The sequence below is a fragment of the Sorex araneus genome, chromosome 4, assembly GCF_027595985.1.
Source record: "Sorex araneus isolate mSorAra2 chromosome 4, mSorAra2.pri, whole genome shotgun sequence".
Taxonomy (NCBI): Eukaryota; Metazoa; Chordata; class Mammalia; order Eulipotyphla; family Soricidae; genus Sorex; species Sorex araneus.
In genome coordinates, this window is record NC_073305.1 from 175,636,725 (window position 1) to 175,664,391 (window position 27,667).

The following is a 27,667-nucleotide window of genomic DNA, read 5'->3' on the forward strand; positions in this document are numbered from 1 at the left end:
TGTACCATTGCTCTGGCCCCCAGTGGTTTACATTCTTATATGTTACCTTGTACCTTGGTTATTATCTCATAAACATGTTTCAGCTCCCTCTTTGTCAGAATAAAATAGTATTGTTTATCTTATGCATCTGATGGACACTTTTTTTTAAGAACCAAAATTATTTATTTCTTGCATTTGCAGTATTCCTCGATGACATCCCTGGCCTGTGATTCTTTGCCATAGTCCTTAACCATAACACAACCGCAGCCACCCACCTTACGGGGTTTCCCTTCTCTGTCAGTTTCACAGAGGCCAACCCATTCCCCGAGTTTCTTGTTGTCATCAGCCTTCATTAGGGTGATCTGGTGTTCAGCACAAAGTGCCTCCACCAACTTGACATACAGGGGCTCATCACAGTTGGATGCAAGCACACAAAGATGGGCTTGGCGCTTGGCTAGGGCTTTGGCAGCTTCACGGATGCCGTGTGTGAGGCCATCATGGATGAGGGCGGTCTTCAGCACCTCTTACAGTGCAGGATTCACGTCCATTCATTACCTCCCCAGCAGCAATGCCTTCCTCGGCCATGGCGGTGGATTACGGGTGGAGCTGACTCTTGAACGCACTGCCTGATGGACACTTTTAACTGTTTTTTTTTTTTTTAATCAACCCAGGGAATTTTAAAATTTGTATCTTGTCTCCTTTCTTCCTATCTACCACCAGCATTTGTCCATTTACAAAATGTATTAAGTAAATTTTAGTATACGGACATTGTAAACAGTGATAGAAGATGGTCTGATCAATGAGTAAAATAGGATGATGCAAGTTATTTTCAGAATAGTATTTGATTAGAATCCCCCGTTGTTATTTTTTTTTAATGTAGGATTCCCCAACCTCTTCTTTGAGTTTGAGAGACTGAATCTTTATCATCCTCTGAAGCCTCCCAGTGTGAGATTCTACTTTCGCCATCAATAGCATCATCATCATTAGTGTCTTAAGTGCAGCTGTCTAACTCTGGGCATTCACCTCTGCTCTCTCTAATGCTGGGAAATCTCCCGTCCTCAGTTTTTGCTTCTTAGTCATTACAAATGGGAAAGAAAAACGATACATTCTTTCCATTCTGGCCAGTGAAAATTAAGATAGAAAAGATGATTGAAGGTGCCACAAAGGTGGCACCTTCAATCATCTTTTCTATCTGTCGGACAGATAATACAATATTCTGGACAGTGCAATAAGTAATAGGATGAGAATGTAATTGTGATGACTACTTCCCTAACAAATCATTCTTCTAGGTGTATCTACATTCTTCAGTTATAGTAACCATTCGGTTCAATTGAAAAATTAAATTAAAATTAATTTTTAAAATATAATTCACTTCTCTGTTGTACTAGTCACATGGAGAACACTCTTACCCATATGTGGCTAGGAATGCTTGCATTGGACAATGCAGAAGAGAGCATTGCTAATTAGTCCTGTAGTTCTAAGCTACTCCATCACTCCATCATTCTCCTATTTTTATTACTTTAGTAATTTTAAAGTATCCTTGGGAGCAATTGATGTATAATTGGTGGGTAATTATTTTAAAATGATGAGATAGCAAAGTATTTCAAGATAGTGAAAATTAAAGTCATTAAGAACCCATAATGGATCTGAGATTTTTAAAAGGGAGTGGTAGACACATATGACAATTGTAAGGTGTAATGATTTTTTTCTCTTTATTAAAATAAAATATATTTTGTTGGGGTTGGAGTGATAGCACAGTGGGTAGGGCGTTTGCCTTGCATGAGGCCGACCCGGGTTCGATTCCCAGCATCCCAAATGGTCCCCTGAGCACCGCCAGGGGTAGTTCCTGAGTGCAGAGCCAGGAGTGACCCCTGTGCATCGCCAGGTGTGACCCAAAAGCAAATAAAATAAAATAAAATATAATTTGTGTGCAAATCGGTAAGAAAGGATAAAGTCAAGAAATATGAATCAAGGGGGGCTGGAGCGATAGTACAGCAGGTAGGGCGTTTGCCTTGCACATGGCTGACCCGGGTTTGATTCCCAGCATCCCATATGATCCCCTGAGCACCGCCAGGGGTAATTCCTTAGTGCAGAGCCAGGAGTAACCCCTGTGCATCGCTGGGTATGACCCAAAAAGCAATATATATATATATACATATATATATAAATCAAGGTTTAAAGAATATTTCTGCTATCTACATTTGCATACAAAAGTATTCTTATATATAGCATATATAGCAGAATATATAATTTGTATTTGTATACAAAATAAATATTTTGTATATAAAATAACAGCTAGTATTAACAATGATATTTTAAATGGATTTATTAGAAGAGAACTTGCAATTTATTATGCTAAGCAGGAAATCCTTGAATTAATGAAAAGTGATAATATTAATTGTGATGAACACTTATGGCAGGCCGTGAGCAATTGCTTAAGTGAAGGTTGTTTCTTCTTGCACATCTCCCCAGAAACTAATCCCTTTATTAGCAATTAATCATTGAGTGCCTACTTTATGCCGCAGATGAAGACTCAGCATAGATAACCTGTGTTTATCTAATGCCTTGTAATTCAGTTGTATCATAAGATTTGATTTAAAAAAATTAAAGTTTATGATAACACATGGTTCTGTGATTGATTATCTGATGCATCCCTTTTTCTTTTTCTTTTTCACATTTGTCACTGAGGTAACATTGGTTTACATTAGTATGTATATTTATATGTTTTAAGGGTGCAGAGTTAGCACACTACCCCCAGTGTCAGAGTGCCAATATGCCTCCACCACAGTCCCTGGTACTGCCCACTGGTCACTTCAGCTCTGGTCAGAATTAAAGAGTTTGTTGCCACAGGACACTACATGTCCCCTAGGGTGGTTTTTGTTTTGTTTTCGACCAGATATGAGCGAGATTCCCCTGCGTTTTCTCTCCTCCTACGAACTTATTTTGCCCTTCGCCCCCAGCTCTATTCGTGTTGTAGGAAAAGCAAAATGAAATATGTTTTCTTATTGTTTCAACACCTATACTAACATTCCCCACCCTGTATTCTTTCTTCAGTTTCCTTTGGAATTTTTGCTTTTATAATGCTCATTTATTATTCCTCATATTTGATGCAATCTCTTCTGTTTGCAATTTCTGTCTACTCTTCTAATTATGCTTTTATCTAAAAAAGCACAATATAGATTACATTATATATACATATATATGTGTATTTATATTGCTTTATATATATATATATATATATATATATTGCTATTTTGGATCACACCTGGTGATGCACAGGAATTACTCCTGGCTCTGCACTCGGGAATTACCCCTGGTGGTGCTCAGGGGACCATATGATATGCTGGTAACCAAATCCGGGTTGGCCGCGTGCAAGGCAAACGCCCTACCTGCTGTGCTATCACTCCAGCCCCTACATTATATATTTTTTCTGAAAAGGACTTTAATGAGAATTCACTGTTGAGGTTACTGAAGGAAAGCTTTCTATTTTTACAGGATTAGGGCCTGTGACAAAAGCCTGTGACAAAGAACAGTCAAGAAATCTGTTATCCCATAAAATATTTCTCTCAAATTCTGTAGGAGACTTTTCCTGCTTCCCCTTCACAAAGCTACCCTGGCGTTCTCCAGAAAGATACATTTTGGCTTCTGCTAGTACTTTCCCATCAATCACTTTTTTTAAACTAAAATTTTGTTTAGCTGAAGGAAGCTGCCTTACTGTTCTCTAGTAAGGAATCTTTGCTTCAGCTTCCTGAGGAAACCACACATTAGTGATTCTAGTCTTGATTTCCCAAAGATTCTAGGGTCTGTCCAGTTACTTCGATGGGTCTTGACTAAGTATGGGTGAACTGGGAAAGGGTTTCTGGATCCCAAACCCCCCACTTTCCTGAGAGCAGAGTGGCACAGTGTTTTGGGGTCAGAATCCTTTGTTACACAGAAGAGAAAAGTTGATTTCTTGCTTCAGAGTTCCCAACTCTCAAAACCTAGTTTGCAGGACAGAGACAGGGACGCCCAGCTGGTTTTCCTACTATCTGTGAGAACACGTGGGGAGCAAATGCATCTCTAGCAAGAAGTCGGGGTATGTGCAGGATCCCCTTTCTTAGATGCCTCTGCTCAGACAATTCCTAAAGCTATTGCTTTTGAGAAGGGGGCCTCGTGCTTTTCAGCTGTGAATGGCCTCTGGTGTGAGCACGATCCACATGGTATCTTTTGGACTAGAAGTTGCCATCCTTGTAAAGTTTTCATCTTGGTTTTATATGAGGACAAAACAATGGGTTTTCTTTTCTTTTTTTTTAAATTTTATTTTCTTTTTTTTGTTTTTTTTTTTAATTTATTTATTTTTATATAGAGAATCACCGTGAGGGTACAGTTACAGATTTATACACTTTTGTGCTTATACTTCCCTCATACAAAGTTCGGGAACCCATCCCTTCACAAGTGCCCATTCTCCACCACCCGTAAACCCAGCGTCCCTCCCACCCTCCCCAATCCCATCTCCCCCCCACCCCACCCTGCCACTGTGGCAAGGCATTCCCTTCTGTTCTCTCTCTCTAATTAGCTGTTGTGGTTTGCAATAAAGGTGTTGAGTGGCCGCTGTGCTCAGTCTCTAGCCCTCATTCAGCCCGCAACTCCCTTCCCCCACATGGCCTTCGACTACAATGTAGTTGGTGATCGCTTCTCTGAGTTGCCCTTTCCCCAGAACGTGAGGCCAGCCTCGAAGCCATGGAGTCAACCTCCTGGTACTTATTTCTACAGTTCTTGGGTGTTAGTCTCCCACTCTGTTATTCTATATACCATAGATGAGTGCAATCTTTCTATGTCTGTCTCTCTCTTTCTGACTCATTTCACTCAGCATGAAACTTTTCATGCCCATCCACTTAACTACAAAATTCTTGACCTCCTTTTTTCTAACAGCTGCATAGTATTCCATTGTATAGATGTACCAAAGTTTCCTCAACCAGTCATCCGTTCTGGGGCATTCGGGTTTTTTCCAGATTCTGGCTATTGTAAACAGTGCTGCGATGAACATACATGTGCAGATGTTGTTTCGATTGTACTTTTTTGCCTCTCTGGGATATATTCCCAGCAGTGGTATTGCTGGGTCAAATGGGAATTCAATATCTAATTTTTTGAGAATCGTCCAAATTGTTTTCCAGAAGGGCTGAACCAGTCGGCATTCCCACCAGCAGTGAAGAAGGGTCCCTTTCTCCCCACATCCTCTCCAACAGCGGTTGCTTTTGTTCTTTTGGATGTGTGCTAGTCTCTGTGGTGTGAGGTGGTATCTCATGGTTGTTTTGATCTGCATCTCTCTGATGATTAGTGATGCAGAGCACTTTTTCATGTGCCTTTTGGCCATTCGTATTTCTTCCTTGGTAAAGTTTCTGTTCATTTCTTCGCCCCATTTTTTGATGGGGTTGGATGTTTTCTTCTTGTAGAGTTCAACCAGTGCTTTATATACCATTGATATCAACCCCTTATCTGATGGGTATTGTGTAAATATCCTTTCCCATTCTGTGGATAGTCTTTGTATTCTGGTCACTGTATCTCTTGCGGTGCAGAAGCTTTTTAGTTTAATGTAGTCCCATTTGTTGATCTCTGTTTTTACTAGATTGCTTAGTTCCGTGTCACCTTTGAAGATACCTTTATCTTCAATATCGTGGAGGGTTTCGCCAACCTTGTCTTCAATGTACCTTATGGTTTGTGGTCTAATGTTGAGGTCTTTAATCCATTTTGATCTGACTTTTGTGCATGGTGTCAGGTCAAGGTCTAAACCCATTTTTTTGCATGTGGTTGTCCAGTTGTGCCAGCACCATTTGTTAAAGAGGCTTTCCTTGCTCCACTTCACATCTCTTGCTCCCTTATCAAAGATTAGATGATCATACATTTGGGGTTGTGTGTAGGGATATTCCACCCTGTTCCATTGGTCTACGGCTCTGCCTTTGTTCCAGTACCATGCTGTTTTAATTGTTACTGCTTTGTAGTAAAGTTTGAGGTTGGGGAGGGTGATGCCTCCCATCATCTTTTTCCCAAGAATTGTTTTAGCTATCCTTGGACGTTTGTTATTCCATATGAATTTTAGGATTGCTTAATCCATTTCTTTGAAGAATGTCATGGGTATCCTTATAGGGATCGCGTTGAATCTGTATAATGCTTTGGGGAGTATTGCCATTTTGACAACATTGATTCTCCCTATCCACGAGCAGGGTATATGTTTCCATTTCCTCATGTCCTCTTTGATTTCATGGAGTAGCGTTTTGTAGTTTTCTTTGTAGAGGTCTTTTACTTCCTTGGTTAAGCTGATTCCGAGGTACTTGATTTTCTGGGGCACGATTGTGAATGGGATTGCTTTTTTCATGTCCCTTTCCTCTGCCTCATTGTTTGCATATATGAAGGCCATGGATTTTTGGGTATTGATTTTGTAGCCTGCAACTTTACTGTATAAGTCTATTGTTTCTAAGAGTTTCTTAGTAGAGGTTTTAGGCTTCTCTAGATATAGTATCATGTCGTCTGCAAATAGTGAGAGTTTGATTTCTTCCTTTCCTATCTGGATGCCCTTAATCTCTTTTTCTTGTCTAATAGCTATCGCAAGTACTTCCAGTACTGTATTGAAGAGGAGTGGTGAGAGTGGGCATCCTTGTCTTGTGCCTGATCTCAGAGGAAAGGCCCTTAGTTTTTCCCCGTTGAGGATAATGCTTGCTGTAGGCTTGTGATAGATGGCTTCGACTATCTTGAGGAAAGTTCCTCCAAACCCCATTTTGGCGAGGGTTTTCATCATGAAAGGATGTTGGATCTTGTCAAATGCTTTCTCTGCATCTATTGATATGATCCTATGGTTTTTATCTTTACTTTTGTTGATATGCTGGATTATGTTGATTGATTTCCGAATGTTAAACCATCCTTGCATCCCTGGGATGAATCCCACTTGGTCGTGATGTATGATCTTTTTGATGAGTTGTTGGATCCTATTTGCTAGTATTTTGTTGAGGATCTTCGCATCGGTGTTCATCAGGGAAATTGGTCTGTAATTTTCTTTCTTAGTGGTGTCTTTGTTTGCTTTTGGTATTAGGGAGATATGTGCTTCATAGAAACTGTTTGGGAGAGTTCCTGTTTTTTCAATTTCCTGGAAAAGTTTGAGGAAAACAGGCAATAGGTCTTCTTTAAATGTTTGGAAGAATTCGCCAGTGAAACCATCTGGGCCTGGGCTTTTGTTTTTGGGGAGGTTTTTGAATACCGTTTCAATTTCCTTAACATTGATGGGTCTATTCAGGTATTCCAGGTCTTCTTTCTTCAGTGTTGGGAGATTGTAGGAATCAAGGAATCCATCCATTTCTTTTAGGTTCTCCTTTTTTTGTGGCATAAAGACCTTCAAAGTAGTCTCTAATGATCTTTTGAATCTCACTGGTTTCTGTTATGATGTCCCCCTTTTCATTTCTGATTCGATTTATTAGAGTTTTCTCTCTTTCTTTCTTTGTGAGTCTTGCTAGCGGTTTATCAATTTTATTTATTTTCTCAAAGAACCAACTCTTTGTTTCATTGATCTTTCAGATTGTTTTTTTGGTTTCGATGTCATTAATTTCTGCTCTAATTTTTATTATTTCTTTCCTTCGGTCTGGTTTGGAGTCCTTTTTCTGGTCCTTTTCTAAGGTCTTGAGTCGTGAAGTCAAGCTATCTATGTGGGCCCTTTCTTCCTTCCTGAGGAATGCTTGGAGAGCTATAAATTTTCCCCTTAACACAGCTTTAGCTGCGTCCCATAGGTTTTGGTAGCTCGTGTCTTTATTCTCATTTGTTTCTAAGTATCTTTTGATTTCTTCCTTGATTTCCTTCCTGACCCACTCATTGTTCAACATTGAATTGTTTAATTTCCAGGTGTTTGATTTGATTTTCCGTATTTGTGAGTGGTTAGCTTCTATCTTCAGCACATCATGGTCTGAAAAGATGGTTGATACGATTTCTATTTTTCCAATTCTATTGAGGTATGTTTTGGGGCCCAGTACATGGTCTATTTTAGAAAATGTTCCATGTGCACTGGAAAAGAATGTGTATTCTTTCTTTTTGGGGTTTAAGGCCCTGTATAGGTCTATTAGGCCTCTCTCTTCAATTTCTTCTTTCAGAGTCAGTGTTTCCTTGTTGAGTTTTGTTCTTGTGGATCTATCTAGAGGCGATAAGGCCGTATTGAAATCTCCGACTACAATTGTGCTGTTAGTGATGTCCTCTTTGAAGTCTGTTAGGAGTTGTTTTAAATATTTAGCCGGTCGTTTGTTAGGAGCATATACGTTTAAGAGTGTGATTTCTTCCTGTTGTACATATCCTTTGATAAACAGGAAATGACCTTCGCTGTCCCTTTTGATCTTTTTCATCCTGAAATCTATGTTGTCGGATACCAGGATGGCCACTCCAGCTTTTTTAAGGGGGTTGTTTGCTTGGAGAATTGTTTTCCATCCTTTGACTTTGAGTCTATGTTTACTCTGTTTGTTCAGGTGTGTTTCTTGCAGGCAACAGAATGTTGAGTTTAATTTCCGGATCCATTTAGCCACTCTGTGTCTCTTGATAGGTGCATTTAGGCCATTGACATTGAGAGAGATTATTGTGATGTGGTTTTGTGTCATCTTTCTGTGGGATTTGTTGTTCTTATGGGGCTCCTCCTTGTCTTACAGTAGCCCCTTTAGACCTTCTTTCAAGATTGGTTTTGAGTCTATGAAGTTCCTGAGCTGTTGTTTATCCGAGAAATAGTGTATGGTTCCTTCGAGTTTGAGTGAGAGTTTAGCCGGATAAAGTATTCTTGGTGAGGCATTCATTTCGTTGAGTTTTTTCACTATGTCCCACCATTGTCTTCGGGCTCGGAGGGTTTCTTCTGACAGATCGGCCGTAAATCTGAGGGGTGCTCCTTTGTATGTGATTTCCTTCCTTGCCCTTGCTGCTTGCAGAATTGTGTCTCTATCCATGGTATCAGTCATTCTGACTATGATATGCCTTGGGGTCTTTTTATTCGGGTCTCTTTTTGCTGGTACTCTTCGGACTCCTTGTATCTGGATGCCTGCCTCCTCCAGCTCTGGGAATTTCTTAGCAATGATATCTTTGACTGTGTTTTTTTCATTGGGGTTGCTTCCCTGCGGTTCTGGTACTCCAATGATTCTTATGTTGTTCCTCTTGAAGTCATCCCCCAGGGCTCTGATTCGCTCTATAGCCATTTTGAGGTCTTTGGCCATGATTTGTTGTTGTCTATAAGCTTTCTGCAGCTCATCTTCCAGATCACTGATTCTGTCTTCGGCTGTAGTCATTCTACTGTTGAGGGCATCTAGTGAGATTTTTATTTCATCTACCGATTCCTTTATTTGTGAGACTTCCGTTCGAAGGTTTGAAATTTCTGCCCTCATTTCTGCTCTCATTTCTTCCTGTATTTTCTTGGTAGACCGTTCCAGCGCTTCATTCATCTCCTCCCTTAATTTATTGGATGTCTGTTCCATATTTGCTTGGAGTAGGTCGACTCTCCTCCAGATTTCCTCTCTGAATTGTTTATCAGAGAGGTCGTAGATGTGAGAATCCCCTGTTGAGGTTTCTGGTATCTTTTCTTCCCCCTCTCTTGGCGGAGGGGATTTTCGCTGCTTCTTCATATTGTCACGGAAGTATAGAGTTTGAAACTTGTAGTTATTTATTCCTCTTCCTTTTTTTGGGAAGAAGGGGCTCCGATTGTGCTAAACTTCCCTTATTCACTGATAGCTTTTATACTGTCAGCCTAAGCTAATGGCTATTTTGCTAAGTGTTTGAGATTGCAAAAGTGAATTTTCAAAGGAATACACAGTACTGATTGAGCTGAGGTAGCAAAGAATAACTGCGGCCGCGTTAGCGTTGGCCGCTCTGAGAGGAGGCCACGCCCACTTTAGACCACGCCCACTAAGACACAGGCCACGCCCCCAGTGTCTTCCTGTTGATGGGGGGATGGGAGGGCGTGGCCGAGGGATGGTCCTCGTACCTGAAGGACGTGCGCAGTTACAAGCCGGTTCGGGAGACGGGTTTAAATTTTATTTTATTGAATCGCTGTGAGAGAGTTACAAGCTTTCATGTTTTGGGTTACAATCTCACAATGACCAAACACCCATCCCTCCACCAGTGCACATTCCCCACCGCTGATATCTCGGGTATACCCCCACCTATCCCATCCTCTCCCTGCCTCCATCACTTGTATCACTTGTCATCTAGTCGATCTTCGATTTGTTCGAGTGTGCACCATTAATGTCTCTATTTGTCCCTGTTGCGTGCTAGTGCAGCCCAATGATATCTGCTTGCTCCATGGCAGACAATATTCCCCACACTCTCTCTCTACTTTTGGGCATTATGGCTTGCAATACAAATACTGAGAGGTCATCATGTTTGGTCCAATTGTCTACTTTCGGCATGCATCTCCCATCCCAACTGGTTCCTCCAGCCATCATTTTCTTAGTGATCCCTTCTCTATTCCATCTGCCTTCTCCCCTCCACTCATGAAGCAGACTTCTAGCTATGGGGCCATCCTCCTGGCCCTTGTATCTACTGTCCTTGAGTGTCAGCCTCATGTGATGTTATTCTATATTCCACAAATGAGTGCAGTCCCTCTATGTCCGTCCCTCTCTTTCTGACTCATTTCATTTAGCATGAAACTCTCCATGTCTATCCATTTATAAGCAAATTTCATGACTTCATCTCTCCTAACATCTGTATAGTATTCAACAATGGCTTTTCTTTATATTTTTTTTTCGCTATGAAATACTCCAAAAGCAAAAAACCAATGGACTGATTAAACAAGCACCCCTTGGGCACCCACCTCACTCTGAAGATTTTAAGCCTATTAGTGTTTTGATCCCCCGATTCTTCGTTCTAACTTCAGTCTTTAATCTTGGTGGCCTGGAGCTTGAGATGCATGGATCTGTGAATCAGGCTTTGGATCAGATCCCCACCCATCTGTTGGGGCTTTTAAGTCTCTCTTTCATGAAAAGGGAAGTAATAACCATGACTTACGTACTGAAAGGCTTGGCCTTTCTAGAGCCATGTCTGGGGACTCACTTTGTTACAACTGAGAGTAAGCCCCAATCCCAGTTCCCCAACCCTATTTGCTTTGAGGTTTGAAAGATGATTCCATGTCAGTTGGCGCACCCGATAGCATCTCCTAACTTAGAAGAACTTTAGGTCCCGCCTTTTATTCCTTGGGTGAGTTTCATACAGTAAGTAGGTTCTTCCAGGACCCCTTACCAATTAACTTTTCATAACATAGTTCGCTCGGTCCATACCTGATTGTCCCCAATGTCCCCTCTTTAAAACAACTGCTGAAAATGAAGCTGCTTCTCATTTTATGGAAGAATCCATTGCACTGGGTAATAGGGCTGTGTTTAATGATTCATGATAAATATATTAGGTTGGAGGAAAGGGAGAGAACTAGGTGAGCGAAGCAGTATCACTCTGATGAGCACGACCTTGAAGGAGTCCCTTCTATTCTCTCATACTTTATTTTTGGATCATTCCAAATGATAGGAAAATTAATGACTTGAATATTTTAGTTCTAAATAAGTCTAGGAGCTTCCGAGTTCAATGTGTACCATGAAGAAATTAAAGATATGTATACTTTTTGTTTGAGCTGGGTCTTTAGGACCTTAGAGCATTTCTAAAAATCTGTCAAAGAGGAACAAATCAGCCTTCTCTCATAGGTTCTTGGTTCTTCTCACAAAATCTCCTGCCTTCATGCTTCGCTTTCTTGGCCCCGTGAGAGAACCCCTGAGATTTGACCTTTTCCTGGTGATCTGGGTTCCGAGTTCAGAAATGGTCCTCCTACATTTATTGATGTTATGAGCTTGTCATGTGTCCACTCTTTCTCTGATAGAAATCAGTTTCTTCCTCGGCACATACTTAGTACTCCAGAAGCACATCTTCCACCTCTGCATTTTTTAAGTGAAAAATATTCAGTGAGACCCCTTGGCTTTAAAATATGTTCTTCTTCTTTCTGAATGTTCGCCATTCCTCTCCCCGATGTCCAAGAGCCAGTCATGATCGATGTGTATTCCACAAAGCTTATGCAAACCAGCCGTAGTTACCACATGGCTCTGCAGGTTATCGACGTTGGGTTGCCTTTAACACAAACTGAAGGCTTTAAATGAAGCATGAAATTTTGAAATTGCACATTGTGCTAGAAAGCATATTTAATAAAGAAATTTCATTAGTTCATTAAGGAAGCCCGGGCTGCCATTCTTTGGCAGGATGGATGCTGTTTCAGGGTCTCCAGTTGTGGGAACTTTGTCATTCCTGCATATTCCCGGTATAGTTCCCCAATTTTCTTTGTTTATGTATTTGATTTCTCCCCAAGCCTAGACTCAGTTTTTAGTTTGTTTTTAAAATTAGACAGGTCCCTAATTTGTTTTGATCCAGAAGTAAAGAATATTAGGGAGTAGCAGGAAGCAATACCACAATGAAGAGTTTCCACAATTCTGCCCCATGATTGAGGACATTAAGATGATTGAAGTCCTACTTATCTATTGTTGCCGGTAATTTGCCAGTCTATTGATGTGTTGTTTTCGATTTAAAGTTACGCATGTACGTACTGCTCATTTAAAGCAACAAACAGCTCATAGATTTGTTTTGTTTTTATTGATTCACAATAAGATACACAGTTACAAAGCTAGTAATGATCAGGTTTCAGTCATACAATGTTCCAACACCAACACCGATGCCTCAACCAGTGTACATTTCCTACCACCCACATTCCCAGTTTCCCTTCTGCTACCGCCTTCCCCCAGCCTGCCCCTCTCCTCTCTCTTCTCTCTCTCTCTCTCTCTCTCTCCCTTCTCCTCCCCTTTAGATATTATAGATTGTAGTACAGATACTGAAAGTTTATCAAGTTTGTTCCATTACCTACTTTCAGCATGCAGTTCTTATCCAGAGTGATCGTTTCCAAATTATCATTGTCATATTGGTTGGCCATCTGCACTTCTGTGTTCATTGCAGCACTATTCACAATAGCCAGAATCTGGAAACAACCCAAGTGCCTAAGGACAACTGGTTAAAGAAACTGGTACATCTACACAATGGAATACTATACAGCTGTTAGAAGAATAAAGTCATGAAATTCACTTATAAATGGTTAGACATGGAGAGTATCGTGCTGAATGAAATGAGTCAGAAGGAGAGGGGCAGACATAGTATGACTGCACTCATTTGTGGGATATAAGAAATTACCTCACAACATGAGACTGGTATCCAAGGACAGTAGAAACACAGACCAGGAGGATTGATCCATGGTTGGAAGCCTGCCTCAAGTGCAAAGGCAGCTTGCGCATAGATTTTCTGAGAAAATGACCTCTTTCCCCAAACTTTCTTCTCTTCATCCAAAATGACTGAACTCTTAACCAGTCTTCATCATCCATTTCACATCTTTGAATGACCTACTATATGTCTTTGTATTTTCTTAGCTTTTGACTTGCAAATGACATTTTTTTGTGTGGAATAGGAGGGTTTAGTTCTTTCTGTGGCCCAGTCTTCTCTTTCCACAGCTGCCCAAATGGGGTGCATGTTATTTGCGCTAACTCGGCCATTAGGATACTATTTTCTCTTCTGTTCAGCCTTTTGTTTTCTGTGGCACAGTAATGTTATTGTTTTCTACATGGATGCTCATACTTCCCATTCTCTCCAAGTTATCCTCAAATTCTGCTCTAGGAGTGGAAAACTCCCTTAGTGCCTCCACAGTAAGTAGGGATCTTATCACTTATTTTCAGATGATATATTCTCTCCTGACTTCTCCCTGCTCTCCAGTGAGCCTCTCAGTTTAGTACTGCATTTCAGAGCACCTTTCCCTCTCCCTGCTCTGTGTTTACTTCCATTCCCACAATCCCACAATTTATTTGTTTCCTATTGCCAACAGTATGCAAACCTAATGGTTTAAAATATTACACGTTATACTCTGGGAATTCAGAAGGCTGAAGTAGGTATCACGGGGCTAAAATCAAAGAGTCAACTATGAATCTGCATTGATGGAAGTTACAGGTTCAAGTTTGTTCCTGGCTTGTTCCAATTTCGAGAGGCCACCTACATTCTTCGACTGGTGGCCCCTTAGTGAATCCTCAAGTCCAGATAGCATTTTAAATCTCTAATGCTCTTTGTCTTCCACTGAAAAGACTTTTATGATTATACTGGGACTAGCCCAGTCATCCCACTCACAAAATTGTCTTTTGTCATGAAAAGTAACATACTTATAAATGCTAGAGATTAGAATGTAGATATCTTTGTGGCGGTCATTTTGCTATCTTCCAAGTTCATCTTTTCCTCTACCTCCAATAATTTTATGAGTAAAGAGGTACTGAAAGTGACTTTATTCTATCCCTCGATGACTGTTTAACAAGACATCAAAGCCCAGATTGAAATGGCAGTCTCGGCTGGAGCTATGCAAACTCTCATAGCCTTCACATATCAAAATGTCTGTCTTCGGGGCTGGAGCAATAGCACAGCGGGTACGGCATTTGTCTTGCATGCAACTGAGCCGTGTTCAATTCCCAGCATCCCATATGGTCCTCCAAGCACCGCCAGGAGTAATTCCTGAGTGCATGAGCCAGGAGAAACCCCTGTACATCTCCGGGTGTGACCCCTCCCCCCCAAAAAAAAGTCTGTCTTCCCTGCTTATGTCTGTAAAAGACTCTGTATTTACAGTCGACCCAAGTCTGTTAGGGAAGTTCCTGAGTGGAGTTTGCATGAATATTCAGGCTCTTTCCATCTTATGGCTTTGCTATTTCCATCTGTGACCTTCAATGTCACTGAGGTAGAGCAAAGAGGAACTAGAGGGTGTGTAGATTTCATCCAGGAAATTGTGGGAGGGTTGTAGGGGGAGGGTCGTTGGTAGTACTGAACCACAGCACCTGGGGACTGACAGCCAATGTGAGTCTGCAGCCTACAGAGGTCATAGCAGCAAGAGACATCTCCCAGTAGACAGCATAGCTGTGTTCAGGGCGACTTATAATTTATGTTCACTCCAAAGAGTACACAAAGTTTTATTCAACAAAGATCAAAAGAGGTATAATTGAACTGGAGCACATCCAGAAAGTAACAACTCCAGTCATCTCGGAAGGAGGCAGAAAAGACTAAATTCAATTGTGATTCTTGTCGGCAAAGACATCGGCTCCGGGAAATTATCAAAGTCAATAAAACCAGAAGTAATTTATTTGACGCAAACTTAAAACTGTTCACCAGGGCCTTGAACATATCTCTGGTCTGAAATAAATAGACATGCTATCCCTCAGTACTTAAATAAGGTACATCAAAGACAAATGGAAGGAAGCGTATTCTGCTTTTTATGTGCCCAAACGACAGTGCGGGCCCAAACTGTAAATCAGTCCCATTGACAGAGGCTATATATTTATGGTTGACAAATGCACAGTGAATTAAGAAGAGAACAGGATGTGGGGGAGATAGCCAGATGTTTCAGAGCCAGTGTTCCTGAACCCACTGAAATCTTTTGCATGTTGTGTATAATAGAAAAGAACCATGCTTTTTCCTAAGAAGAGGAAAACATGGGCTAGAGAGACAATACAGGGATAAGGTGCTTGCTTGCCTGGCACGGGGCTGACCTGGGTTCACTCTTCATTACTGCACAGAGGCTCATGAGCCCCTACCAGGAGTGACCCCTGAGCACCGCTGGGTGTGACCAAGCTTCCTTCCTCTCCTCCATGGTAAGGCGTAAAATCGTAAGCCAATAACTGTCGGCTCTTATTTTTAGTTGTCATTATTGATTCTCATCCATCCCTTCGGTGGTCAGCTACCCTCCACATCCTCTGTCTTGTGGGACGCAGCCAGCCTCCAGCCCCTTTTGTGGCCGCCCTTTTCAGAGCCCACCTTGTGGAGACTTTCTGCATCCTGACGCCGGGCAGGGGCAGGGAGCCAACTCCAGCTTACACTTAGCAGAAGGGAACTACTCTTTCTGAGCTTCCCTCCTCCGTGGCATGGAAAGTAATAGTGATTTCCCTGTTTTCCTTCCCGTCTCATTTGGGGGAAACGGGGAGCAGGTTTTTCCATCACCTCTGAAACTCTGTACCACTCCTGAAACTCCAAATCCTCACAGCTTCCTCTGTGCGGATCCTTGAGGAGACCCCAAAAAGAAGCCCCAGGGTGGTCGGCTGCTTAGGCGAAGTGATGAAGTGTGGAGCTGTCATGCTCCTTATGCCTTAAGAGCCTAGAGAGAGGCAGGTGGAGGGCGACATTCTGATATCCTCTCCCAGACACAGACTCCCACTCTGACCTTGAGCTTTTCCAGCCCTGAGGGTGGGTGAAAAGAGGCGGGGAAAGAAAGGAACCACCTTCCCCAGACCTGGATTGTCCCTGGAGCCTTCCAGACTCCCTCTTAATTTTTCTTCTTTCTGAGAGGAAATTGGGAAGCACCTCCCTGATTTTCTAGCTCTGTGAGACTTAAAGCAAAGAAAGTGAGCAATGTGAGGCAGACCCACAGTACCAGGCAGAGACCACAATGGTCTAATTTTGCACCTGAAAAATGCATCATCTTATAGAACTCCTTCTTCTCCAAGTTGGAAAGGTGACCTTCAGCTACTCTTGAAGATCATAGTACTGATTATTGATCACTGAGATTGTTATTAGGATCCTGTAACAATTTCCTGTAACAATACTCTTACCTAGATATTTTTATCTCCCAAACTCTATTGTATATTTAAACAGTATGTTTTAGACATCTTTTCTTGTTGTTTAATGGTTATGTAGTAATTATGTAAACCTAGAGGAATCCTTTTATTTGACAATCTCAGTTACCCTGAATGAACTTGTAAGCTAAGAAATCCAAACACTGAATGCTTGTTCCAGACTCTAGTTTAGATGGTACCATAGAACAAAATCATCAGAGATGGCCTGGAAAGCAGGGGTGGGGGGGAGGCTGTCTCTTCTGCTCTCAGTTCTTTTCCTGACATTGACTCCTGAATTTTCCTTCTCCTTCAAAGCAGGAAGTCCCCTTGCTTTGGCCAACAGGAATTTTACACCAGTGATGGATGTCCAGGCATTAAATGCGATTGTAATTTTATGAGGATTTCAGGTCCCTTGATTTGTCGATTCTGTGCCTCTAGTTAAATAGGATCTTGGGAAAAATAAGAGGAAACGAACAACGCTTGACTTTTCAGCTGTCCCCTTAACAGATAAGTTATGGGGAGGACTTCTCATAAATGTTTGAAAAATTTCAAAAAGATACAAGATGGTCTGTGAGAAGAGTCATCTTATGTATTGTCACCATTGAGCGCTGGATGGGAACTCAATTTCCAGCTTAATGTCATATAGAATATACTGTTTCCATTAGGAAGTCATTGGAAATTATGCTTATCTTATGATGTTCTCTTTAAGAATAAGCATACTCGGGGCTGGAGCAGTAGTAAGTACAGCAGGTAAGGTGTTTGCCTTGCCCGGGTTCAATTCCCAGCATTAGTCCCCCGAGCACCGCCAGGAGTGATTCCTGAGTGCTTGAGCCAGGAATGATCCCTGTGCATCACCGGGTATGACCTAAAAACAAAAACAAAAATAAAATAAGCATACTCTTAGAAAAGTTATGTTTATTTTATCAGAAATTCATTTAATGGGAAGTACTCAAACTATAGTTAAGAGGCTGATTATAGGGTGGGGGAGAAAGTTCAGAGGGCAGAAGCTTTGCATGCTTAATGCAGACAGGCCCTGGGTTTGATGCCTGACACAAATCTTTTCCCATGAGCATCACTGGGCGGGAACTTCTGGGACAGAGCTAGAACCAGTCCCTGAGCACCAATGAGTGTAGCCACAAAACAAACCATGGATGCTAAAGTCTAGAAATGATGTGTCATCTCTCTTTTGACCTTGGATCACCTCAAATCAAATAGACTCAATAACCTAGAACCTAGAGTTGAGCTTCTTAAACAATGATTTGCAACCCCATGTAGAGTCGAGCTGCTGAGTATGGGGGTCACCTAGAAAATAAATGTCATCAAAGTAAGAGGTTTCTAAGGCAAAATGGCCAAAATGTAATTAAAAAGTAAACCCTTCATGAATCCGAGGTGTTTCTGGCAGGGCACCCCTGTGCTGTGTCTCTCCCGTAAAGAGGGATCACGAGTGGCAGAAGTTAAGAATCTCTGGTCAGGATATGCTCATGTTCAGACAATGACTCTGATTTAGATTTCTGAACGTTTGCTTTCCTCTGTTGCCTCATCTGTATACCAGAGACAAAAGCCCCTGTTTAACAGGGTTGCTGAGAAGACTGATTGAAAAAACCTTGCAAAATGCTTAGCACAGGCCAACTGCAAATTTCATTACTTGAGTTATATTCCCCAATGCCACTGATTGATGAATTGGGTTTGCTGGGTCCTGATATGAATTGCTAATGTTTATAGATATTATTTTAACAACTGTCTATTTATAATACCTGCCAAAGCCTATCCGGACAAATATTTTCAACAAATATGAGTACATTTCTTTTGTGACATTTGGTTCAAGCTACATAATTTTTTTCCCTATTAGCTAGGAACATTTTTCCCCCTAGAAGAAGTGTGGGTTTTGTTACAAAATATTTTTAATAAGTTTATCCAATTTGTGATCAATGTTATATTAAGATACCTTTAGATTACTATTCCATTTGATTTTGCCGTTGGTATCAAAGGCATTGAGCATGCTAGTGAAGTATTCAGAGAAGACCAATTTCATTTTGACATCTTGGTCTTGGGGTAGGGGTCTTGAAAGCAATGCTGAATGTCTGGGGGCCACACTCATGACACTTGAACAGTGGATCAGACAGTTCAATGCTTGACCCCAGTGATGTGTCGCTGCTCTGGTCCAGCATTGCTGGGTGCCTCCAGGGCTACATCCAGCGATGCTTTGGAAGGGGGCTCAAGGCATCAGCTTGAGCCCTTTGAGCATTTCCTTGGCCCCTTAATATGCTGGATTCTTGAAACTGTATTTTTCAGATTAGTATCAGAGAAAGTTAACCATTATTACTCCCAAATGACAAGCGACTACTTTACTGATTACATTATATTATTTTACACATGTCTTCCTTTTATACATTGAATATCTGTACGAGAAATTAGCAGATTTATAATCTTATATTTTAATTATAAATATAAAATTCCTTTGAACTCTGAGTGCACATTGAATTCTACATTATGAAGATAGTATAATTTTAACACCATACATATTATTCAGAAAGTACAAGTGGGAGATGAATTTTCTCTCATTTTAATTTCCAAATAACTTTGTAATGTAATGTGTGAAAAGAAGACAATCTTTATACAGAATCACAGAAATATTTTTGATAAATACTGTCATAAAACTATTGGATGAGTTCATGTGGATCTTATTCTTCAGTCTTACCAAAAATGGTTCCAATAGTTTGATGTCAATCTTAAAAAATATACAGTTGGTTTAATATGGTATGATCCTTGAATATATGAATTGTAATTCAAAGCTATCATTTATCCCAAGTTAAGGATTATAAAGATATGTTTTTGTACATTTTTAAATTCTATTTTATATTTCACAATTGTGAAAGCATATAATTATTCTTTTTATGAGCTTTTCTTGAAAAGTCATAGGAATACATTGTTTTTGGCAGAATTTTATTAAAAAGTGTATCTATCTTCTAACGTTCTCCTTGAGAATAAGTATTTTCTAGTGAAATTTCTCAATATATTTTGTCAGAAACTCAAACGCAATGGAAAGGAATTCCCTTTTTTTTTTCTGTTGAGAAAACTGTGATTGCAATACATGCAAAAGTATATAAACGCTTGTGCCAGTTGACCTTGAAGAGTTGACCTTGAAGAGTGAACAACCGTATCTCAAGAAACACTCTAATATTCTGGTGCCAACAGAGAGAGAAGCATGCCTCCTGGTTTTTAGAAGTCACCAGAGTAAGCCATAGAAAACAAAACAATCCCTGAAGCATTCTTTATAGTTGTGCTTCTGTTTGTACAAATAGAAGATTATTTTAAAATATATGATTTTGTATTCTTCTATGTATGTGGACAAAAAAATAGAATTTCCATTTTATTCAAAAAGGTTCTGCTGATATGCCTATTTCAGTCACCCAACGAAGCTTTGGGAAGGCAGATTTCTTGATTTGTTCTTTGATGTTGTAGGGGAGTCTCTAAGTCCCTAGGAATCGCCCCCCCCCTTTCCTGGGGCTCTCTGGATCTGCATTATTCATGCTGCCGCTCAGTAATGCAGCCCTATGCGAGGAGACCCGACCAGACTGGCAGACCACCTCCATTTGCACTTAGAAAATTGGCAGCCCGTGCACCTGCCCTCTAAGTGATTACTTGACTATGGTTGCAGTTCCGGCAAAAAAAAAAAAAGATCAATTTTTCACTAGCTAGAAATTCCTCAAGTTCTTTTCCCCTTCAGAAATGAAGGCAGATGGGATGTGTTGAACTGACTAAAGAGGCAAGTTCCGTTTTCCCAGGAGAAGAAGGGTGCACTATTTGAAGAACTTTTCATTACATAATGGTAGCAGCCACGAGCAATTCTTACTTCAGAGGAATAGCAATAGGCCAGCGCTTTGTGGAGGGAGGCATAATTGACTGTATTTGATAATTTTGAATTTCGTTTCCTATTGATGGAGTCTGGAATTCATTGGATTGCGATGGGAAAAGGCAAATAAATTTCATCATCAGAATACGCTTGTGAGGGGCTGGAGTAATAATCGAGTTGATGGGGAGCTCGCCTTGCTCCCAGCAGCCAGATTCAATCCCTGGCACCCCAGATGCTCCTTCTGACCCCGCCAGGAGTATCTCGGAATGCAGAGCCAGGAGGGAGCCCTGAGCACAGCTGGGTGTACCCCCACCTCCCCACCCCCATAAAAGGCTTTTGAAAGTCTCCCAAGGTAACCTTAAGTACTCCCCTGCTTCCCTTTTTGTTCTGCTATCCAGGCAGTCACTCATATTTGTGGTGCTGAAAAACACTGGTGCCCAGTGTTGATAAAGCACACTGGGCACCACACTCACTGTGGTACTGAGGATCACAGTGGCAGTGCTGGGGCTTACATGTATACTCACAGCCAGGGTTAGATCGCTCTGCCTCAGTGGTCACTTTACTACCAAGCCCCATGAATGTACTTCAGACGCTCTCTCATACCCAGTTCCATTACCCGGGCTCCTCTTGTCTCCACTTGCTGTTAAACCTTGAAACTTCCCAGTAAATTTAATAAATTTGATTCTGTGCATGGCCTGCACGTCTCCTTCTGTCTGGAGTTTTCCCCATTTAGTCTTTTTTTTTTACAATTTTTAAAATATATTTTATTTTCCTAAAGTAGTTCACAATAGTTCACTACAAATAATATTCAAACACCAATCCCACTACCATGCACCTTTACACCACAATAAAGAGGGAAGTGTGTGAAGGTTGATGTATTTCATTTGGAGTCATTTAAGCCCTTATATAAGAGAATGCAAGCAAGTATGTTAAAACCAAACAAATGCGTGCTACGTTTGGTACCTAAGTGGGCTAGAGTATAAGAGGTCACGTGGCCACAAATGCAGTCATGTGGTCCAGGGCTTTCTGCAGTTCTCTCTTCCGGGAGCTTTAGTTTATAGTCTCTGGATCTTGGCTTTGATGAGATTATCTGATTCTGGGAGTATGACTGCCAAGTTACTAGAAAACTGGAGAACTAGGGGTAGGAAGCCCAGTCCCAATCTGAGCAGACTTGGAGATCTCAGTCACAGGCTCCCACATACCTGGATTTTTCTACTGGCTCCCTCTTGGGTGAGGCTCATCCGAGCGTGTGGAGAGTGGTCTTGAGCATGGCGGTGGTTGGTTCTGGATATTTTTTGCTGCCAGGGTTCTGTTTGGGGTGGGGAGAAAGATTCAATTTGCCCCCATCCGAGGTGCCCCGGGGAAGACAGCCTGGCACAGGGTCAGGGCATTCTGCATCGCTTTCTTCAGGGAGCTTTGGTTTATAGTCTCTGGGTTTGTCTGTTGATGAGATTACATGGTGCCAGGGGCAGTTTGTGGGTGTGACTGCCAAGCTACTGGAAAACTGGGGAGCGGGTCCCTGTTTAGTCTTTGGCCACATCCAGCTATTCTTGGGGCTGGCTCCTAGCTCCACACTCAGGGACTCACTCCTGGTGGGTCTCGGAGGAAACTTGTGGGGTGTCAGAGAACAAACCTAGTTAGCTGTGTGCAAAGCAAGTGCCTGCCCCGCTGGACTATGTCTCTAGCCCCTGGCTCTGCTTTTCTTTTTCTTAAATTCTCAAATTACACTTCACTCAGTCACTTGTCTGAGAATGAGAACATCAAACTTTCAGAACAAATAGCTTGTCTAAGAAGGTCACAGATGAAAACTTTGATTCCCAGCATCCCATATGGTCCCCTGAGCACCGCCAGGGGTAATTCTTGAGTGCAGAGCCCGGAGTGACCCCTGTGCATTGGGGGGTGTGACCCAAAAAGCAAAAAAATAAAAAAGAGAGAGAACACAAAATAGAAGACATTAAAGAAAAACAATCAGATGTAAAATGGAAATCATCTTTCTCTGTCATTGACTTTGCCTTCACGCTTGTGTTTGGGGCTTGATTTGTTATTGGTTTTTGTCCTATTGAGTCTGTTTTTTTTTTGTGTGTGTGTGTGGAGGAGGTGTAAGGTAGGGAAGAGAGTGGTGATCAAACTCGAAATCCTTTTTAGAAGTGAAGATTATAACTTAAAAATGCATTAAAATGCCCCATGGATAGTCTTGGGGTAGGGCTCCTTCCATATATATGAAATAACTCACTGGAAAATATCTCCAAAAAATTTTCAGTTTTTGATTTGTTTCTATTCGTCAGATGACATGGCACAGCTTTGAACCAGACAGCAGGAAAGAACTGAGGGCACAAGCTGATTTCCCTCATCCTTTCTGAACTGCATCTCATTCCAGCCTATACTGAGGAACTTCAGGGCTGGCTGTGGTGAATCAATAGTTCTTGCACTGTAGTACGTTAGTTTAAGAGAACACAAGGACCTAGGAGAAGCAGCTTTTGTCCACATTGCCTTTGTTTATAATGGCTTCCATCATTTATCTAACGGAAAAAGCAGGCAATCAGAAAAGTTCCTCCATTGCCAGCCAGGCGCTGGTCATAGACTGATTATTTAGCAGGAAAGGAAGCAAAAGAGTTATCAGGTGTGGTAGATTCTCCCCGAGAATTTGTGTTTTTATCTCCGATGAATCACTCTTGTCGAATGAGCATTGTTACAGGCCAGAAAGATGGCCCTGCATATTCTCAAGAGGATCAGGCCTCAGCTAGTACTAGGCATCACTAGTCAGAGGGGATCTTGTTAAAATGCATTCGATCTAGGGGGAGGCCCAAGATTTTGCATTTTTGACATGTTCCCAGGTTACATTTCTGCTACCACGTCTGGTTTACTCAGCTAAGTTTAAGAGAACTTTGGAAAATCTGGAGGAACTTTATGTAGGCATTTCTTACTGAATTAGCGCATCAGTAGGGACTGGCACTGTCAGTAGCTTTATGGACCCATCAGCTTGCTGGTCATTAAAGAAATTGCTCGGCTGGAAATCAGTAGCATCGGCAGGGGAGTTCTGTAGATACTTTTTTCCAAAGCAGCATCTTTGCAAATGTTCATTCAGAATTGCTTCCGATGTTCTGACCCGAAGCGGAGTACCATGTTCTGCATCACCACATAGATACAGTCATCAACATCCAGAATGTCGGAAACCCTAGTGGAACTGATGATTTTGTTTTCTCAACAATAAATTGCATGGGCCTGGGAAAGGAAAGGGAATTTGCAGGTGAAAGGGGATTTCAGGCATATCAATTGATGCATGTTTAGAAACTTCTTTGTGCAGTGAGTTGAACTGCACTGTAACACTGTTTTCTCGTTGTTCATCGATTTGCTCGAGCGGCACCAGTAACGTCTCCATTGTGAGACTTGTTACTGTTTTTGGCATATTGAATATGCCACGGGGATCTTACCAGGCTCTGCCGTGAGGGCTGGATACTCTCAGTAGCTTGCCGGGCTCTCCGAGAGGGATGAAGGACTCAAACCTAGGTCGACCGCATGCAAGGCAAATGCCCTACCTGCTATGCTATTGCTCCAGCCCATATTGCTCCAGCCCATATTGTGAGTTGAACACAATAGCTGCAATATCCGTAGAAAGTACCAGGAAAACACAAGCATTGTACGCATTTCCAGTGACATTAAAGTATGATTGTTTATTTTTAAAGTTGTAATCATGGTATTACGGTGATATTTGAAAGTTCTGTGTGTACACAAAAGGACATGACACCTGGGATTTGATAGGAAATAATACAATGAGTTGGGGATTTAAGGATATAAATGATGAAGGCCATGTGTCTTAGCCAGCTAAGGTTGCGGTAACAAAAATACCCTAGGGACTGGAGAGAGAACTCAACAGGCTGAGCCCACACTTTGCATGCTGGGGGTCCAGGCTCTACCTCCCAGCGCCACATGATCCCCTAAGGACTGGTAGAGACCCCCAAGCACAGAGCCAGAGTTAGCCCTGAGCACTGTGGGTTATTTTCCCCATTTTACAAATAGCATGAACTGGGTGATTCAAACAACAGAAACTTACTTCTCATAGTTCTGGAGATTGGGAAGTCCTTGATCATGGTGTGGCCCATTCGGTTTCTTTAGGTTATAAGTCTCTTCCCAGCTTGCATATGGTTGTCTTCTTGCTCTGTCCTCAAAAGGCAGAAAAAGACATCATTTCTCTCATGTCTCTCTCGCTTTTAAGACTAATGTGAAACCTCTTAAAAGTCACACCTCCAAATACTAGGCATTAGAGTATCAACACAGGAGTTCTGAGGGGACCAATCAGTCAATCCTTAATCCTTATATATTAGTGTAGTTGGAAGCTAGGATCATATATCTTGTCAAATGAGTCTTTCTTAATTTTTTATGAATTATATTATTCCTTATGATCCAAAGTAAACATTTAAAGGAAAAAATTAATGTTTTTATTATTTGGTAGACTTTTAATATTTTTTCTTGGTTGATAGCACAGTTTTCTTCTGAGATGGTAGATTTTTCTTCATCAAACCTATAATGTGTAGAATTAGCAGTCATTTCCCATGAACTGGTCTGGGAAAAACCAAAGCAGTAGAATCAGGATCTCACATCAAATCATCAAAATCTTACAAGACATATATTCTATCATTGTTAGGGGTTTTCTCTGACATCTCCAAAACTTCTAGGAACTTGCATTATTGACAGTAAAATTATCTTTTGGTTAAATAGCACAATGACATTTGAATGAATTCTAGTTACTTTTTGGGTCACCCCAATTTTCATAGATTTTGATCTGAATAAGACTCTACTACTGTAGATAAAGGACCAAACATGATGGCCTCTCAGTATCTATATTGCAAACCATATTGCCCAAAAGTAGAGAGAGAGTATGGGGAAAATTGTCTGCCATAGAGGCAGGGGGTGTGTTGGGAAAGGGGGGCATACTGGGGACATTGGTGGTGGAGAATGTGCACTGGTGGAGGGGTGGGTGTTCTATCATTGTATGACTGAAACAAACATGAAAGCTTTGTAACTGTATCTTACAGTGATTCAATTTAAAAAAAGAGGAATTTGAAAAGTGAAAATGGATAACGGGGGTTTTAATAGAATATTTAGCATAATTTTTTATAGAAAAAAGAATTTTGTTTGTGAAAAACAAATTAATGTCTTACTGCCTTTGAATTAAAAAAAAAGACTACTACTGAAGAACTTGGTTATTCCTTTAATTGCAATTTTTTGATTCAATGCTTAGTGTTTCTTGTATTTCTTACATGATCACATTCATGTGGTATTACAGAAGTTGTTATTCTGTTGCTTGTATCTCCCTTAAATTGGTAGTTAAATGTAGATGCTCATTCAGAATCCAATTCATTGTTTCAGTAAGAATATACCATTTCTGCTAAAGACTTGCTATCAGTTTCATAGGAAATACATAGTATCTATTTCTTTTCTCTCTCTTGCATTATTGTTGAAACAGTCTTATTTTTCATAGGATAGAGAGTTCAGAAGTCCAGATCAAAACTTGAGTCAACCTTTGATATATATCAGCATCTCTGGGACTAGCCCTGGTGGCCCTCAGTACCGTTAGGAGAGGCCCCGTCATTAATTAAAAAAATTAAAAGAGACTGCCCCATAACATCAATCAAGAAATTTTGTCTAAATTTTGTTTAAATAGTCACCCCTCAATTCAAGGGTGAAAATGCACTATTCACACTGTGAGAAAATGTCAAAACATTTAGAGTGTTCCAAAAATTTCAGGCAATCACAAATGTAATAGTCCAATTCATATAATATGTGACTATATCCCAGTGCCACTGTTACATTGTGAATATAATCGTTAACTTCCAGAGGAATATGTAATCAGATATCAAAACTAGAGGCATACTTAAAAATGAAGATAAATTCTTGGCTAATATATTACTAGTGCTTAAAATGTTTTTGTAGATGAAGGACAACTGTGAATAGTTGTATCTTACTTGAAAGAAGTAAGAACTAAAGCTAATTTTGCCCAAGAAAAGAAAGGGCATAAACTTGGAGAGATCAGGTAAAGGTTAATGCACTTTTCTTGCAACTGGCCAGCCAGGTTTCGGTCACTGACACAATTTTATCACTCACCTCCATGAGTGACTCCAGAGCACAGAATCAGGACCATTGGCATCTCTCCACAAAATAAAATAAAAGTAAATTACACAAATCTCCAGTCTGAAAGGTAATGTCAAAGTTGATTACCAAAAAGAGGAGGGTAGAGGTGTGTAGGGGCACGTGGGTGTTGTGAAGAAGTGGTTTTGAGCCGGGTGTCGGTTGTAGGGGTTGTGTAGGATGAAGCAGCAGCCGAGAGCTGCTCTGGGTACCATACCGCTCAGGCTGTCACTTTTGTAAGCGAGATGTGCCTTTTGTTCCACTGAGATGGGAACTTTGGGGGTGAGATAGCTTACAGAGCTGGAGCACATGCCGTATGAGTGGGAGCCCCAGGTTATTAGATGGAGGCACTGAGGTCCAGAGAGGCCAACCTACATGCTGAAAGTCACACTATTGATAAGCTGTGGAGCTGGGATCTGAGCTCTGGCACTCTGAAGTAACAGATTACAGATCTGTCTAGTTTACCCTTGCCCTGACTATTTGGGGTGGAAGAGGGGGTGAGAGCAAGAAGAGGGAGGTGGAATGCTAACACCAGTTTGACTCCATCATCAATGTGCAGTAGAGAGAAGACGTAGTCGGGGATTCACAGTTGAGACAAGCAATAGTTCTGGGTCCTGGCTGACCGCCGTCAACCCTGGGAAGAGCCCCTTGCTGCTGTCTTGAAGCCCAAGAAGTTTAATCAAAGGCCTCATGGACCCTCAGCTCTAGAATGAAGCCTGTCAGCAGCTTGTCCTCCAGACACATTCTGCCACTTCTTCATTTCCTCCAGCACTGAGCACACAGAGTTCTGTCAGGAGACACAGCCCTTACCCTAGAGCGACCCACATGCACAGCCAGGCACCTTGTATCAGAGCATGCCACATCCAAGGTTTTGCAGACCTTCAATTTCGTGTGCAGCATTCTGATTTGCCCACAGCCTCTGCAGATACGGAGATGCATTGCTGAACACTTCGGGCTTAGCAGGAGTCCACATTGGGAGAACAGCCAGATGAGAGCCAAAGAAATTGCCTCCTGCCTTGCTCATCTTGTTGTCCAGTGGTGAATCGCCCTTTCTCCAACCTCCGACTTCCCAACCAAC

The 27,667-nt window shown here is 41.3% G+C and overlaps 1 protein-coding gene and 1 pseudogene across 1 annotated transcript in view; one reads left to right on the top strand and one right to left on the bottom strand.

The window, feature by feature from the left end:
* The window catches only part of UST (uronyl 2-sulfotransferase), a 379,487-nt gene that overhangs the window by 156,875 nt on the left and 194,945 nt on the right, over positions 1-27,667 (top strand). The gene's annotated exons all lie outside the window — the stretch shown is intronic.
* LOC101541780 (40S ribosomal protein S12-like) lies at positions 162-564 on the bottom strand (annotated as a pseudogene).